Below are 16,790 nucleotides of genomic sequence, written 5' to 3'. Positions count from 1 at the left end.
ATTTCCTCCTGCAGCACCTAAGAAGAGGGGAATTTCGAGGACCTTAGCCACACATAGCTGACGGGACCCTGCATTAATACAGCCTCTGATGGGTGCTCATCAGAGCATATGTCCAGCTGAAAGAGGCAGTACCTGAGGTCACCACAGAGGGTTTTTTAAATAATTTATGGCTGAGGCTTCCTAAGCTACTCAGGGGCTTTTGTTAATTTTGTCGCAAATCCTTTTTCTTCCAATATTTCACTCAGTTCACTGGGAAATTAAGCACTGCAATTTCCCTGTCCTGGCAGTCTTCAACTTCGCTACACAGTTCATGTGTTCTTTACATCATTAAAATTGCAGTGTTACACAAGTGATATCTGAGATAAATGGTAGATGTGCACAAATGGGCCATAAGAGAGTCAGGAGTCAAAAAGTTCCGATCCAAAATTGCAGGGAAGGTGATACCAGTGAGAAGTTGTGTCTCTGTGTGTTTCTCTGCAAGCTCTACCTCCATGCGTCAGCTCTCACAGACAAAAGAAATGCCCAGTGCTCCATGTACACACAGCATCTTTCTTGTAGGGAACTATTCATACATGCTGAACTGATTCCACATCAGCATTCACCATAAAATTTTAAATAAAAAAAATGAAGTGTATATTCCTTTTTTGTCTTCTGCAAAGGCACTGGCTACTGAAAGCAAGAGGGATTCAGGCAAGTGCTTCGCGAGATGTGACTAGAATATGCTTCTTCTGAAGTCCTCTAAATCAGAAGTAGTAATGTATTCCTTCTTTTCCCCTAAGACTTGGAAATCACATTTTAGCGCCTGCCACAGGACTGTCAGGATCAGCATTTCAAGTAGCAATTCAGCCTTTATCAACATTCAACAGCATTGTAAGTAAGGAATAATTAATGTAATATTAACATAGAGTTATCAAGAAAGAAATGTAAACATTCAACATCAGATTCATTTAGTATTTACTGCAATAATGCAATCAGCATGAAGTCATTTAACATAAATGTCAGCTTCAGTGGAATGTCTCAGGGCAGTCAAGGCAGTTCAGAGGTGTGCCCCCCTTTGTACATACCACCCTCAAGCTCTCCAGAGCTCTGTAATGCACTCCTCAGAAGGTCATCTCAGAAAGTCACTTCATGTATCTGTCAAAACAAAAGCCAAAGAAATATTTCTGTAAACCCCAAACACTTTACCATGATATATACCAGATGTATGTATCACCACTCACAAGCTACACTGTACAGATAGATATATAGATCATACATACATTACATACAGAAATGACAGATGAGAGTCTATAGGAATGATAGATATCTAAGAATCTATAGAGCCATATTGTTGTATTTATACACACATACGTATGTGAAACAATATATGAAATCAAATTCATACATCCATTCAACAGAACAGGTGAATACATTGTGGCTTTTACAGAAACTGTTTCTTGACTTTCAGCGGACACATCAAACTGATGTTACTGTGCTTAGCTACATCTATATATACATATATAAAAAAAGACATAAATTGATATAAATTCAGTCAAATATTTTGCCTTATAACAGAGGAAGACAGCTAAGCTACTTAACATCTGGAAAGGATTTACTGTCTTTAAGGACAACTGGGTATCAGTTCAGCAGTTTTGGGGCCTGATTCCTGCATTTCTGTTCCCTCTATCTCCAGGGCTACTCCAGTAGGAAAAGGAAAAGAAGCCTGGCTGAGGGGTTTGGCTGAGCAGGGTTGCAGTCAGTGTCTAGTGGGATTTTCAAACATGCCAAGGCTGCTACCTTACACTGACATTAGCAGGAGTGAGGTGCCCAGGCATGCCGGAAAATCCCTGTAGCTACTTAAGTCTCACTTGTAACAGCATGGCGCATGTGACAAGAGTGCCTGGAGCCAGGATCCCACTGAATTTCAGTGGAACTGCGACACTTGGATCCAGTAAGTTCCAGCAAAACCCTGCACCAGTGAGCACTCACAGTGCTGCAGGAATGGAGCACTGGATTGTATCTGTGCCACAGCCTGGTTGTTGCCATTGAGCTCACTTTTCCCCCTAGCTGCCACGATTGCTCCAAAACTGGGGTACAAAGAACACGGAACAATGAACGTGCACAAAGAAGCAACAAACCTTTGCTCTGCAACATAAGCCCCAAAGGCCAGATTCTGCACAATCAATCACAGAGCTGACGTAAGCAGTATGCAGTGGGTGAAGGATCAAGACTGACTCAAGACAGAAGACACATCTAGCACTATCCTAATAGCCTGAAGCAGTGGCGAGGGCATCTACTGTAATCTCCTTGCTATGTATGCGGCTTTAACTGTGTCAAACATGTCTTGAATGAACACCACATCTGTCTTTAAAACAAAGAAAAGCTTTTCCTACAAGAAAAATAATGTCAATGATCTGCTGCTTCGAATTAAATCTAGATTTGCAGTTCCAACACTGCCTTCTTCTGGGGAACCTGCAAAGAATTTTCATTGCAATGGAGACACTTCTGCATGAGGTCTCCTCACTGTAGGGATGGGAGCAGGCAGCCAGCCTGCTGTAGCTTAAGACGGCACGCTCCCGCTGAATCCAAGTCCCACCACTTCTTAGCGAGTGTCATGCTTGTTTGACTGTGTACAGACCAAGTGCTACAGAAAAATGTAAATATTTTTATGGCATGGCTTGCTTAAAAGCCTAGGAAGATGGCTGGCTAAGTGGAAAGGAATGCTGTGCACACACAGCAGAACAAATTTAATGAAAGACAGAACCCAGAGGTATTCTTTAACCCAGAGATGGAGTGCTTTGCATTGTTAAACAGCGGTTGTTTAGTACACCACAAAGAGAGCATTAGAGTCTAGACAACACAATCAATAATGAACTCTCCAACACAAAGTACTGTCACCATCAGTATGACCTCACCGTCCTCATGCACAGAATACAGGCTGGCTTTACAGAGCTATTCACTTGCCTTGTCTTGCTTTTGAGAAACCGGCCAAGTTCCCAGTTCACTCCATACTAGTGGAGGGTTACAGCAGAGACAGAGCTAGGCTCCTCTCAGGGGTATGCAGGGGAAAGACAAGAGGCAAATGTGTACAAGTTGGAAAATGGGAAAATCCACTTAGTAGGAAAAACGTTTTCACCATGAGGGTGGTCAAACACTAGAGTGGGGTGCAGAGACGTGGTGAGACCTCTGTGCTTGGAAGATATTCAAACATGAACTAAACACAGCCCTGAGCAACTTCATCCAGTTGGACCTGTGCTGAGCAGAGGTTGGCACAGGGACATGCAGAGCCTCCTCTTAGCCTCTGTTTTCATGACATTCATTGGTTAACCCAAAATGGCACTTTTGAACTAGATGTTTCTCACTATTTCTTTTCTTGCCTGCCTCCTTGTGGTGGGTTGACCCTGGTTGAGGGACAGGTGCCCACCAGAGCCGCTCTGTCACTCCCCTCATTCACTAGACAGGGGAGAAAAAGTACAACGAAAAGCTTATGGGTCAAGATAAGGACAGGGAGAGATCATTCACCAATTATCATCACGAGCAAAACAGACTGAACTTAGAGAGGGAATTCATCTAATTTATTACCAAGCAAAACAGTAGAGGAATGAGAAATAAAATCAAATCTTAAAACACCTCCCCCCACCCCTCCCATCTTCCCAGGCTCAACTTCACTCCCAGCTTCAACCTCCGCCCCCCTCAGCAGCACAGGGGGACGGGGAATGGGGGTTACGGTCAGTTCATCACGCGGTGTTTCTGCTGCTTCTTCATCCTCAGGGGGAGGACTCCTCTCATCGCTCCCCTGCTCCAGCATGGAGTCCCTCTCACGGGAGACAGTCCTTCACAACCTTCTCCAACGTGAGTCTCTCCCACGGGCTACAGTCCTTCACGAACTGCTCCAGCATGGATCCCTCCCACGGGGTGCAGACCTTCAGGAACAGACTGCTCCAGCGTGGGGTCCCACACGGGGTCACAAGTCCTGTCAGAAAACCTGCTCTGGCATGGGCTCCTCTCTCCACGGGGCCACAGGTCCTGCCAGGAGCTTGCTCCAGTGTGGGCTTCCCACGGGCCACAGCCTCCTTCGGGTGCCTCCACCTGCTCCGGCGTGAGGTCCTCCACAGGCTGCAGGTGGAATCTCTACACCCCCTCATCCTCCCTCCATGGGCTGCAGGGGGACAGCCTGCTTCACCATGGTCTTCACCACGGGCTGCAGGGGAATCTCTGCTCTGGTGCCTGGAGCACCTCCTCCCCCTCCTTCTGCACTGACCTTGGTGTCTGCAGATGTTCTTACATCTCACTCCTCTCTTTGGCTGCAAAAGCTCTCTCTAACTTGTTTTTTCCTTCTTAAATATGTTATCACAGAGGTTGATGGGCTTGGCCTTGGCCAGCGGTGGGTCCGTCTTGGAGCCGGCTGGCATTGGCTCTGTCAGACACAGGGGAAGCTTCTAGCAGCTTCTCACAGAAGCCACCCCCATAACTCCCCCGCTACCAAAACCTTGCCACGCAAACCCAAAACACTCCTGTATCAGCATATCCACACTGACTGGCTGTCACAGATACCAGATCCACTGTACTGGCTGACTGAGCCTCCAGTTGAATGACACCTAGGAAATACATGACCGGACTTAGGAATTGGCTTGGACTGGAGTACAAGCTACTTTAAAGACCAGTTTAATCTTGTCAAATCTAGAAGTCCACAGAACAGACTGAAATTTGGTGCTCACAAAGCAAAGACCAGGAGACAGTGACAGTCAGATCCCTGGCACAGAAGCTGCAAAGGCTGGGCCACAGAAAAGGAGGCTCCTCTGTGGCCACCATTAGGGTTGCCTTTGCCAGCACTGAGCCATGGAAGTCACACCAACTCTGATGAATCATTTCTGCTTGCCCTGAACACCCTTTCCAGACAAGATGCACCTCCTGCATACACTCCAGCTTCTAACAGATGAGTCCTGAAGGGGACCTGGGAGGAGATATGGTGGGTTTAGCTCCAAGAAGTCATCTTTCCCTCCCAGTCCCAGGCAGCTGCACACATGGGAGAGCAGCAGTTTGATGTCAGGGTGTAAAATAGCTCAGCAGTGCTGCCCAAAAATCACCCCTTACAACCCAATGTGCCCAGCCTGGTCGTGCAGGGTGCTCCTGCTGACCTCCACTCACCTGAAGAATACAAGGGCTTGAATACCCATTTAACAACCCCAAAAAATACCCTTCATAAAACAAAGTCAATGAAAATCCTGAGCTGAGGTCCCCAAGCTATCACCACTGAGAGTCTCCAGTAACTGCAGGCTACACCTTTTAAAGTCACCTCTCCCAGCACAACTCTTAATAAAGACCCTGCCTGGTGAGAAGCACAGCCCCCAGCTGTTAGCTACCAGGGCAGCAGAAAAATCATTGCTTGCCAACAACATGCTTCAGCAGCAAGATCACGGGTGGCCAGCACCACCATCAGCTGACAAAAAAAATCAAAGGCAGCCTAGATCTCCCTTGATCTTCCTTTCAACATGATGTTCAAATCAGCTCTGAAAGTTGTAACTTACATTTACGTTATATCTCCTTGTCTTTTCAGATGTTATCACCCCACCTAGGCACAGCCTCTGGCACAGGGATCACCCATTCAACTCCCATGGCTACATCTGAGAGCACTGTACACTGGGATGCAGCTTTTATGAGGTCAAGAAAGCTATGTGAGGTGTAAAAGGTTTTGGAAGAGAGCCTCGATGCAACACTGAAGAAGAGGTAAGAGAGGTAAGCCCTGCATAAAGCTTGGCAGCATCCTAATGCACTTAATTTCTTTAAATGCATTTATTTAATTGTATCTTTTCATATCTTAAGTGCTTATGAAGTTCAAGTTTAACCTGGGGGAAAAAAGATAGACTCATGTGGATGGATAAAATCCCATCTAAAATATTAAAGTAATTTTTACAGCTAAACATTAAAACATTGTTTCTTCAAATATAAATACTATAATTATGTTAAATATAAGATTATTTCACCCCATTTAACGAGTCCCTGGTCTTGTCTGCATGCTTGGAAAAAAAGCAAGTAGACAGAGTTTAGCTGGGCCAGGATGAAAGCACAAACATCTTGAGGCCCATGCCAGCTTAATTTAAATTGCAGGGTGCAAAGTCTCCGGCTGCAGGGGGACAGCCGCCCAGCTGCTTGCCTCGATGCCTGCAGCCGCTGGGAATCCCATGCCCAGGCTTTAAGTACAAAACTGTGCTGCTGGAACAAGTCCTCAGGACATTTTCCCCTTGACTGTAGGGCTTGCGCTGATTTGCTGCTCCTTGACAAAGAGCCCCTGCTCCCCTTCACCTGGACCCTTCTCTACCCCAAAGCACTGGAGGAAGCTGATCCTTTCCCCTTTGTTACCATCAGTGGCCTCTTTGCTCACTAACTAAGGATTTGAATTTGTGTGGCTCCTAGGTGCTTTTTGGGCATCTGTACATGTATCTGAATTAAAAGAGGCTTCTGAGAGCTGAATGCAGCTGCAACAACCACACAGTGACCTGTGAAGGGGCCCATGGTCATGTAGTTGCATGACTGGGGAGAGTTTCCCTTGGGCTTTTTACGCGGCCTCACTCCTCTTTTCCTGCTGTTTCTGGCTTCAGTTACGGCCACACGTGAACAATGCAGCCTGTGTGCATGTTTCCCATTTAGAGCATAGGCTTGTAAAACATTTTTAATACGTGATTTACAAGGGTTCTGGCTTGGACTGAAACTGTTCCTCTCACAAGCTGAGCAAGGGTGGACTGGCTGAAGGTGTTTATGGAGGGCAAGGTGGGAGCCAACAGGCAGGGTGAATGCTCTCAGGTCACTGGCAGATCCAGCATCCACCACTGCATCCTGTGAGAAGCGATAAGGAAACACCACCATTCCTCCCTCAGCCAGCATCAGCCACAGAAAAGCATCCCCATTTCCAGAAGTGACATCTTTTGGGGACAAGCAATGTTTAGACTTAGCCAAAAGGAGAAGCAACCAAAAGTCACTGTAGTGTTTGAGCCAAATCTGTTTGTGATCTTTTCTTTCCCCAGAAAATTGCAAATACTACTACTAGAAACAGAGAAGGAATGGGAAAAGCTACGGCATTTTGGTTAAACTGAATGGTATAGAAAAACACCTGATGATTTTATAACAGAAATATATTTTAAAAGAGAATTGTTGTAAAAAGCAACATTTAATTTAGAAGCATCAGGCAGTCCAGTTTGTTATCATTCAAGGACCCTAAGTGATGTTTCCAAATGCTCAAGTAACTACATTGGACACAATATCCTATCCAAATTCCAATTCCTTACTCCAATAAAGTTTCAATTGGAAAAGATAATATAAACTTCCTGTCCTAAAACACTGCTACCACATGCAATTAAAGCAGTAGGGGAACAAGGCAGCACTGTACTATGCATCTGATCAGCAGATGCAGTGTTCAAGTCTCCCTCACGGTGATACACATTATGAAATGGAAGACTGCTATGACTTGATTTTATATACATACATTACAAGATGATGTAATCTCTACTTCAAATGCTGACAAAACACACTTAATCACATCTTTGAGGATTCTTTACAGAGTTGCTGCTACAGCGTAAATGCAGAGAAATGTTTCAGAGCTTTCTAGAAAGCCCAGCTAAGATGATTTCTTCACAGGCTGAAGCACACAAGACAAGTGCAGAAATCTGAAAGGCTCCCAGACACTGCTTTATAGAGTCATTGCGGGGGAGCAGGTATCTTAAAATAATAATAAATCTATATGGTTTTTTCCCTTCAGAAACACCTTGTCCCTGCTAGCAGCAGCTCAAGGATCCTGAATTTGATCCCTGTTTTGGGATGCTTTATGCCATGATTCCATCAGCTGCTAAAGCAAGTCAGCACTAAGTGATGCTTAAACAGCATTTAGGCAGCACCTGACAGTGCAAGTCTTGTGACACCTGGTGGGATGCACCTGCTGGGCTCTCTGCCAGGAGACATGCATGATCATGGCCATGGGATCACAGCTCCCACCTGCTTTCCTGCTCCCAAACACGCTGGCACCAGAGCAATGATTTGCATTGACTTTGCTAGCACTAACAAAGGGAGGGGGTTGCTCTACACAAGCAGCAGCAGTGCTGGGGCCAAATCCTGCCCTGTTCCCAGAGGTGTGGGAAGCCCCCAGGTAGGAGACAAGCTATTGAGCCCACTCACTTTCTGTGTGAGGTCTCAAATTACCTCTTGGGCCATTTCTTTCATTAGGACAGTTTAGTGACTATTGTCCCGCTGTGTATGAAGTCTACACCTTCCTCTGCTACCTGGAAATGCTGCATTTCTCAGCTGCACCTATCTGCAGTGACTAAACTGATGGAAGACTTCTCAAGACACTTAGGAAAGAGAAAACGTCATCCAGCTATTACCTGAATCCTTTGAGCTCTGAAAGTAAAAAGCATTTGGGGTGTAAGCTGTGGGACTGCATGATTCTGAACTTGAAGTTGCATCAAACAGGACACTCTCAGCACTGCAAATGTGCTTTGGCACATCAAAGGTGTACAGAGAGATGCCAGAAATAGCTTAGAGGTCTCATTTTGCCTTGTTTTAATTTTTTTTGCATAAAAATTTTTCTTTAGTTCAACCATTTCACCTGTCTCTCATGTCAAATTGCTGAAGCAACTTTTTCTTTCTCTTTTTTTTTAATTTTATTTCCTACCACCAATTCCTGGGAACCACAAAGGTCGAGGCAGCCCACAGTTTTCAAAAAAATGACATTTCTCGTGGGATATGAATTGCCAATACTGCCACTGCACTCCACATGCAAAAACAGGTTTCTGAGAATGCCAGGACTCTTAAATAAAACACTACAGCTCAGCAGACTTATGTTTTCTAGCTACACTCGAAAAAAATCCATGCAAAAGTTCTTCCTTGTTCCCCTCTTGCTTTTCTCTTCTCCAGATCCAAATGTTAACATTAGAATTTAAAACCTCCACAAAACATGTTACCATGTGTTTTGCTGCTCTCTTAAATGAGCTTTTCAACCATACACTGTTAGTAGCCTGAATATTCAGTCGTGATATTACAAAAGGATAGGGAAGAAGCCTTCTTTCTCTCATCTCTACATATTTTTGCTTAAAACCGGACAACAGCTTGAACAAGTGATGATGACACATACAGTGATATAAATAAGTGTAGCTCATATCAATTAACCATAGAGGCAGAGAGAGGAAATGAGAGAGCATGTATTTGCGTACGTGCACAGGCAATAATATAATAAAAAAATTTCATTGCAGAAGCAAAGTTTAGTAACTTAGCATCTCGAGGTGTCCAAAGTGAGGTTGCCTGTGCAAACACGATTTGCCCTCCTGCACATTTACCTTAAGCTAGAGCCTCACATTTCATAATCACATGCCATATTTTCCACGCCAGATGATTCAATGCTTAGCAGAGGTGGCACTAACTGAATAAAAAGCTATTCAACATTTGATCCTCATCACTCAGCTTGCTGGCTCATGCCTTACGTAGTGTGCATGGTTCCAGTGTTTCTCTGAAAACAGAACCAGTCATTTTCCATATAGCCCTCAGTGAGATGCCTATCCTATAGATCCTGCCTGTTTGTAAGCTTTAATGACTGTAACCATGCAAATCCTTGGTGACAAAGGAATGGTATTTCTTATTAAGGAGATGTGGAAGTGGCCATAGAGATGGTCAGAAGTGCCGTTTTATTTCGTAATTTGGGATTTTTAGAGACTGACTCTTCAGAGGCAATAATGCTTCCTAGTGCTTCCACTCTACCTTGCCAGGGAGGGAAGGATCAGTGATGCCTTTGCATGGTGATGAGGTAGCCATTTCCTCTCAGGAGCTGATACTATCAATGCCCACACCTGGTCACCTCAGCCTGGGCTGCACCCAGCTCTCTACCTCCCGAACATCTTCCTGCCCCTGTTATCACAGCATATGGAGGAGCTGGGGGGAAAGCAGATTGCACTTGCTCTCCAGGCTCTGCCTTGGCTGCCAGTTCATTAATGGAGAAATTCAAAATGCTAATCCCAATCCACAAAGCCACCAGTGCACTAGGGTCTATTAGGTCTGCAGCTGCCTTGCCCTGGATGCCTCACTGTGACACGCTTGGAAAATGTTTGCCAGCCCCTATCACAGATTTCCTGGGAGCAGGAGACTAACTAAGCTCCTTTGCCTTCAGACTTGACTTCAGCTGAACCGGATTGCCTTTAGAGAGCCCTGGAAGAGCTGGCTCATCTCCAAATGCTACTGAAATCAGGAGTCCCATTTTTCTCCCCATGAATTTTGAGTCATGCCCCAACAAGGCTCTACATTTTCCCTTTGCCATGAAGTCACATTTCTTACTAAGGCATTTTAGGTAGGAGTTCAGTTAGGACAGAGCAGACTGTGCTGTCCCCGAGTTGGCAGGATACAATAGTCCCTAGACATTAACATGATGGACATGTCGACATGGAGAAACGTATGGTACCAATTAAGACAGTATCAACAATTATGCAGAACACAGTTGAGTGAATTAATTTGTTGCCTGGAGTAAAGGCTGCCAGTACAAAGCTGGCTGTCAAGAGACATACTTTCATCTTGTGTGCTGCCTTGTGCCAAATACTATGAAGCTCATGTGCACTATGGATGATCGCTAGGTTTTCTTTTTCCACCAGCAATCTTGAAGCAGGTAAGGAGCAGCCAGTCCCTAACTGCTGCTTCCTTTCTTCTCTGTAAAAAACCAAACCAAAACAAAACAAAAAAACCCCACCAAAAACCAGTCACAAAAACCCCCAAACCACTTGAAAAAAAAAAAATCCCCAAATGACTATTATTCCCAAAACACAAAAATAAGAACTACAAAGTAGCTGGGAAAGGATGGTTCTTTTCTTGCTCAAAAAGGTGTTGGTTTTCTTTGCTGAGGGGCTGACAAATGATAACTCATTTGTCAAACACACTTTATCCTAGTTCTCTAAGTGGAGAGAATAAAAATGGTTAAGTCATATGTGTGACTTTTTTCTAACTTGCTATTTTTATGCTGACCAGAAGGATACTTACACACTCTCCATCTCTTGCTTCCCACCCGTTGTTTGCCAAGAAAGATGCAAGATTACCTCTGGCAAGTTGTGGCTCAGTTCTCCTGCCTTGCCAAGTACCTTCCAGAGGCTTGGTAAAATACCTTAATTCTAGAGGGGCTGTAAGAACAAGCAGCTGATTTTCTCTAAAAACCTTATGTATGCAAAATGCTATGCAGATCTATGGCTGTCAGAGTGTTAAACAACAAAGAAAAAACTAAGACTTGTAAATGATCACTCGCTGCATTAATAAGCAGCCGCGTTTGAATTCCTGTTAAAGCTTTGTACCAGCTATGCTTTGCCCCAAAATCCAATTTAAAAAAAAATCTGCTTATGCTTGTTCCTACAATATGAAGAATATTGAACTATCCTTCATAAACTCTGCTGTTGCTTACGGAGCATATGGTCCCACATCAGGCTCTCATTTCTCCAGATTTAGCCTTGTTAAACAACAGCATGCCTACCTGAGATATAAATTATCTTGAGGCTTGGAGAAATGCCATCCTGAGTAAGGAAGCTATTCATAACACTGCACTCCTTAATTTAATGCAGGCCAAAGTCCCCTGCCCACTTACAACACAGCACACACTGATCACAGCTGTTGATGGAGAAATCCAGTTTTAATCCAACATTCCCAGTAAACACATTGTTCTCTGAGCAGCAGAGCCATGAAATCTGGTTTTCTGGAGGTTTCTATCCTATATGCTTTACTCCCCCAGCCATTACATTTGTAGAATATTTGCGGTTTGGCAATATTCCCATCACAAAACCTTCCAGCTCCTTCCTGTTGTATTTATTCCTACTACTGCTCCTTGGGTAAAGAAGCTAGAAGCTGCAGGGTCCCAGAAACTACCTCCTTCTCAGACCAGACATGGGGCTGCCCTTCTTAGGGACCAGACTCCTATGGGTTTCTCCTACTCTGACACTGATTTTCAGGAAAAAATACTTTTCAGACCTTTCCCCCTTGGCCAAATTTGACTGAAACTGGTGAACACTTACCAAAGCTTTTTAGGGTAAAGAATGGATGGACAGTATAAGAGATCAGACTAACACAATTCATATCTGCCACGTGTAAGCACAATTCATATCTATACTGTTGTCTGCTACGTGTAAGTGCAAAGGGGCATCCAGCAAACTGTTTACCAGGTGCTGAGTGTGAAGTCTGAGGGTGTTTCTAATGAGCAATTATTTGCTGATATTGCACAGGTAACACAGGGCACTTAAGAGGATACTGAGCCTACATGCTTCCCACTAGTGTCTCAACCACTGCAATAAGGAATTGGAAGGAATCTTTGAAGCTACCTCCGACACCTCCACCAAACTCTGAAGTATTTCTGCCCCCAAGCGTTTTGCCTTATTTTTCTAACTTAGGGGTCATTTTTCTTCAAGAGCCCTGTGCTCAGGGATTTGCATAGACCCAACATTCTCCAAACAAAAAGATAAAACCTCAACAGGCACTTCCTGGAAAGTTATTTCTGCAGAGAGTAATCCTCTGCCCGCTGCCAGGCACACCATCTTCCTGGTAAATACCAGCCTAGATCTGTGCTGGATGGGTGACTTCACCCTCGCATGGAGGGGAGAGAGGCAGTTCTCAAAGCACATAGGAGCAGGCTCCCCCTTTGCTGGCTTCCCCCTGGAAAGGAGCTCCTTCAAGCACACAGCAGCTCCTCATGCCCATATAGTTCCTCAGAGCACACAAATGCCTCCTGCCCTCCAGCCCATGGCTGCTGCTCCCAAGATGCACTCCCCAAGGCTCCTTCTTATCTGCTATTTCCAGCTGCCTCTGACACAGATGAAGGGGCAGAGGGGACAAGCAGCAATGCCAAGGAGAACTGAGGAAGGTCAGAGCAGGGCAGGAAAAATTATATCCATTCAGACATGCCCAAATATGATTTTTTTCTTCAATTAAACTTCTAAGCATCTACATCATTAAGAATTTTGGTGAGGAAAAAAATGTATTCCTTCTTTTTCCTCCTGATGGCATCTGCAACAGAAACATTTCCTCCTAAACATCTTTTCACTACCACCTTTTTTCTTTTTCTACTATTTTCTTTCTCTTTTACTATTTTTGAGCTTTCCCAATGTGAAATGATTTCAGAAATGGCAAGATAATAAAACATCCACAAAACAATAAAAAGATGAGATAGGAAAAATAACTGCAAGACTTCATTTAGCTTTTTAGACTTAGTAGCACAAGAAAATGAGGAGAAAAATAGCAAACTTAAAATTCTGAAATAACTATGCATCACCTCCCTTAAAAAACCTCTGAAGTCTTTCTTTGAAAAAGTACTTGTGAATACATGGAGATGGCCACCTTCTGAAAAACAAGTCAGGTTTTAGCAAAGCCTCATTTTTTCTGCAGGAAACATTTTGGTGGAGAGGAAAAAAAGCCAGTTCATTGTAATGAAGTTTAGTCATCACCATCGCATGATTGGTGATTAAGAGGAGCATGATGCCATGTAGACTGCTTCCCTACCAATTTAGGGTGGAGAGAAGCTTCAGGCGGCCTTGGGTGATGCGAGAAGACACATGACAGTGAGTGGTATAACAGCAAGGACAGTTATTCTCCAGCACTGCTGGAACGGGCATGAGCTTCCCAGCCTCTCATGAGGAAGAGGAGGGTAGAGCCCAAGTGGAGCCTCTACCATTTGGGGGAGTGGGAATAAGAGAGAGCAAAACAATCTGACTCCAGCCTGCTCTTAAAGAAATGACTCAGCCATTCAAATATACTAAAGCATTGTTTAGGTACTGAAGTACTTGAAAATTACATGTTTTCTTCATACAGACTGGAGAGTATGAGCTCAAAAACAATGGCGATCCTCCTGCAAAGCTGCCTCAAGGGCACCTCCTAAGTTACTTCACCCTAGTTTGCTCTGAGAATTTCCTTAAGATGGCAGATTGCTGGACAGGCCCCTCCTGGTATCCTCTCTTGGTTGCTATGTTCAAGACAATGTGACAGAAAGTTTGCACAGACGGCTGGGAAGGCCTGCTGGTTCAAATGCATCTCCTCTACTAGCAGTGAGACTAAGAGGATTTCTTCCTGACAGCAGAACTGCCTTTTCTCCCCCAAAGACACAGAGCTCACTGGAGGAAATTCAAAGCTACATTGCATCTGCGGCTACACATATCTAGAGGGAAAACACCTCTCCATACACGTTTTCCTGAGGGGCACACAGCAGCAAGCCCAGTCACGGTCCTGAGAACAGTTCTCTCCCATGTCCTCCCCTCAGGGAGCACTCACATCCTCAGACCACACTTACAAGTCAAAATCTGCAAATACATGGCGCTCTCTAGTGTCTTTGCTCTGCTGAGGAGAAACACAAGTATCCCAAGGCGCTGACATCATTCTAGACAGCATGGTATAAACATCCAGGCGGAGTGATGCCCAAGGCCTGCTATTAATTAGGAAGAGTTTGCCAGCATATCTGTTTGATTGAACCTTCCGGTGGAAGCCACTCCAACTATCTCTCTGTGGTCCCCACCAGCAGCACAATGCTCCCAGAGTAGTCATTTAAACAAAAACAGATTTTTAAGCCACATTCCTGATGGAGAGAACTATTCAGGAAAGTTTCCTTTCTTCAGGAAAGTTCCTGGATTAGGTCCCTGGAGAACCTGAACGTGCTCCTGTCAGCTCCCAAATTGGCCATCAGCAATGTGTAACACAGGTTATAATTTCAGGGTGCAAACTCAGAGGAAAAATCCTCATGGAGGAGCTACCGCAGAGATGGCACCAGGGAGGGCTTGGCAAGCCACAGTACAGGTGGTACAAGGGCAGGCTGAGGGCTCCTTTGGGACCTGCAGGTACCATTAGCCATGCAGAACAGCTTAACTCCTGCTAAGCAGCAGGGATGGGAGCAGCCCCAGTAGAGAGATCGGTCCTTCCCTTATGTCTTGCCTCTTCCCATCACCACTTCAATGGGGGAGGGGGTGAGGGCAGAGCACATTTCTAGCTGTTGAAAGCGAGCACAATCCAAAATGGCAACTGCTTTGATTTGCTCTTAAATGGCTTGCTGGTCCCTTTATTACTACATTTTCTACTCTGTTACGGTGCCTCTCTTTCTCCTGTGCTTCTCTGAGGCTGACAATTTATGACAGAAATACAGCACATCCCACAGACTCATAGCCTCAGGTCCAATTGTGTTTGCCTAAATGACAAGATCAATGTGGCAATCTGCTGCAGAACATACAAGATTCCCCCTCTCCCCCTCTTTCTCTCTCAACCCCCTTCAATATACATTTCACATTAAATCAGCATCTAAAGGGAGGAGGTTCCTCTAGTGCCTAGGAGAACATATTTTCTTTGAGCTTGCAATGCTGGCTGGTGACAGGGGGAAATACGCTTGCACTGTGTAATTGATTTGATGTATGCCATGTTTTGGCGGGATAAACACCACCCCCTGGACTCCTTGCATTCCAGCGACTCCAGCCTAAGCTCCTTGTTAAAGCGTGTTGGGAGTCCATCAAAGACACTAAGTAGTTTTGACGTGAAGATAAATGCTCTTATCTTCAGCTTCCAATGTTGCTTCCCTGAATAAGCACTCTCGACAGTTTTCACTGTTTAAACTGCTCTTCAGCTGGGGATGTGAACAGGGGGGAAACCGTTTTAACCCAACTTATTTCAGCAAACTCCTCTGCTGGGAGAATAAGCCAGGCTTGTCACCAAACCAGATGACTTCCACTGGGACACATCACCACAATTCACAAGGAATAAAATAAGGCCCCATGCAGACAACACACTTAAGCACCTGAATAAACCTGCAGCTTAAGCTTATCTGTTGTTTTATGGGCTTAGCATGTCACAGATGGACATGCATCTCAGAACCTCAAACACAACTGCAATACATCAGCAAAACTACACATCCAAATTGTACTGTGCTGCTGAGGAACTTTATTATTTTTCAGCCAGGCAAATGCTAAAACATAAATAAGAATCTTTTAGGAGGACAATGCAAGACCCAGAAAGAAAACTTGGTCCTCCAGGTCCTCCACCTCTTCCTGTAGCAAGCTGTCCTAAGCTGTAGCTCAGCCTCTCATCCCAGAATAGAGGAGTGAAAATCCTGCTTTGTGCTTTCCATCTGTCCTTGCTGGAAGGCCAACTACAGACCACAAACCTGACCATTAAGGCACAGCTCAGCTGGAGCCCAGGAAAATCCCCACTGATTTGAATGGATCTAGGATTTCACTCTCTGCTTCTCCATATGAGATTAAATAAATATTTTCCTGCTAGAAAAATGCCACACATGCCTGCCTTAGTTCAATGGGATCTTTAAAGTAAAGATACAGAAAAGTTGAAATAATTTCCAGTAGTATGGCAGGGGGTGAGTTTTAGAGCCAAAACAATATTTCAAGCACCATAAATCCAGTTCATGTATCTTTAATACAATGGAGCAGACTTTGACAGGAAAAATGAAAAAGATATTAAAGAAAAAATCCAGGAAAATAAATTGCCAGAAGAAATAATATAAAATGCCTTAAGTATATCAGGAGGGACCTGCCTAGAGAAACAGTAGGTCTCTGACAGACCCAGCAAGCAGAGGAAGCAATCAAATAGGGAGGTTGCAACCAAGCCAAACAATCTCTTTGCAATAAGTATTCACACTGGAGTATGACTGGGGCTAGAAAAATGCAGAAGAAATAGCTATTCTGGAGGTCACTGCCTATGCTGACACACTACCTGGCATGCAGGAATAAAATAAATAACGGAAACACTGGAAAAACTCAAGATAGCCCATTGAAATGCATCAGCTGAACTGACAGCAGCTCTCTAAATGTACTAGCCAACAAAGTAAC

The 16,790-nt window shown here is 44.5% G+C and overlaps 1 protein-coding gene and 1 long non-coding RNA gene across 3 annotated transcripts in view; both read right to left on the bottom strand.

Annotated features, from left to right (window-relative positions):
* Positions 1–16,790, bottom strand: part of EHBP1 (EH domain binding protein 1) — a 382,104-nt gene that overhangs the window by 265,215 nt on the left and 100,099 nt on the right. The window lies entirely within an intron of this gene.
* LOC142601149 (uncharacterized) overlaps positions 413–16,790 on the bottom strand; it is a 54,012-nt gene continuing 37,634 nt past the window's right edge. For both annotated transcript variants that reach the window (XR_012834768.1, XR_012834769.1), the window contains exon 6: positions 413–1,134. This is a non-coding gene — a long non-coding RNA (uncharacterized LOC142601149). The remainder of the gene's footprint in view (positions 1,135–16,790) is intronic.

Source organism: Balearica regulorum, chromosome 3, assembly GCF_011004875.1.
Source record: "Balearica regulorum gibbericeps isolate bBalReg1 chromosome 3, bBalReg1.pri, whole genome shotgun sequence".
NCBI lineage: Eukaryota > Metazoa > Chordata > Aves > Gruiformes > Gruidae > Balearica > Balearica regulorum.
Note: the sequence above shows the minus strand (reverse complement) of the source record. Positions and strands in the feature narration are given on the sequence as shown.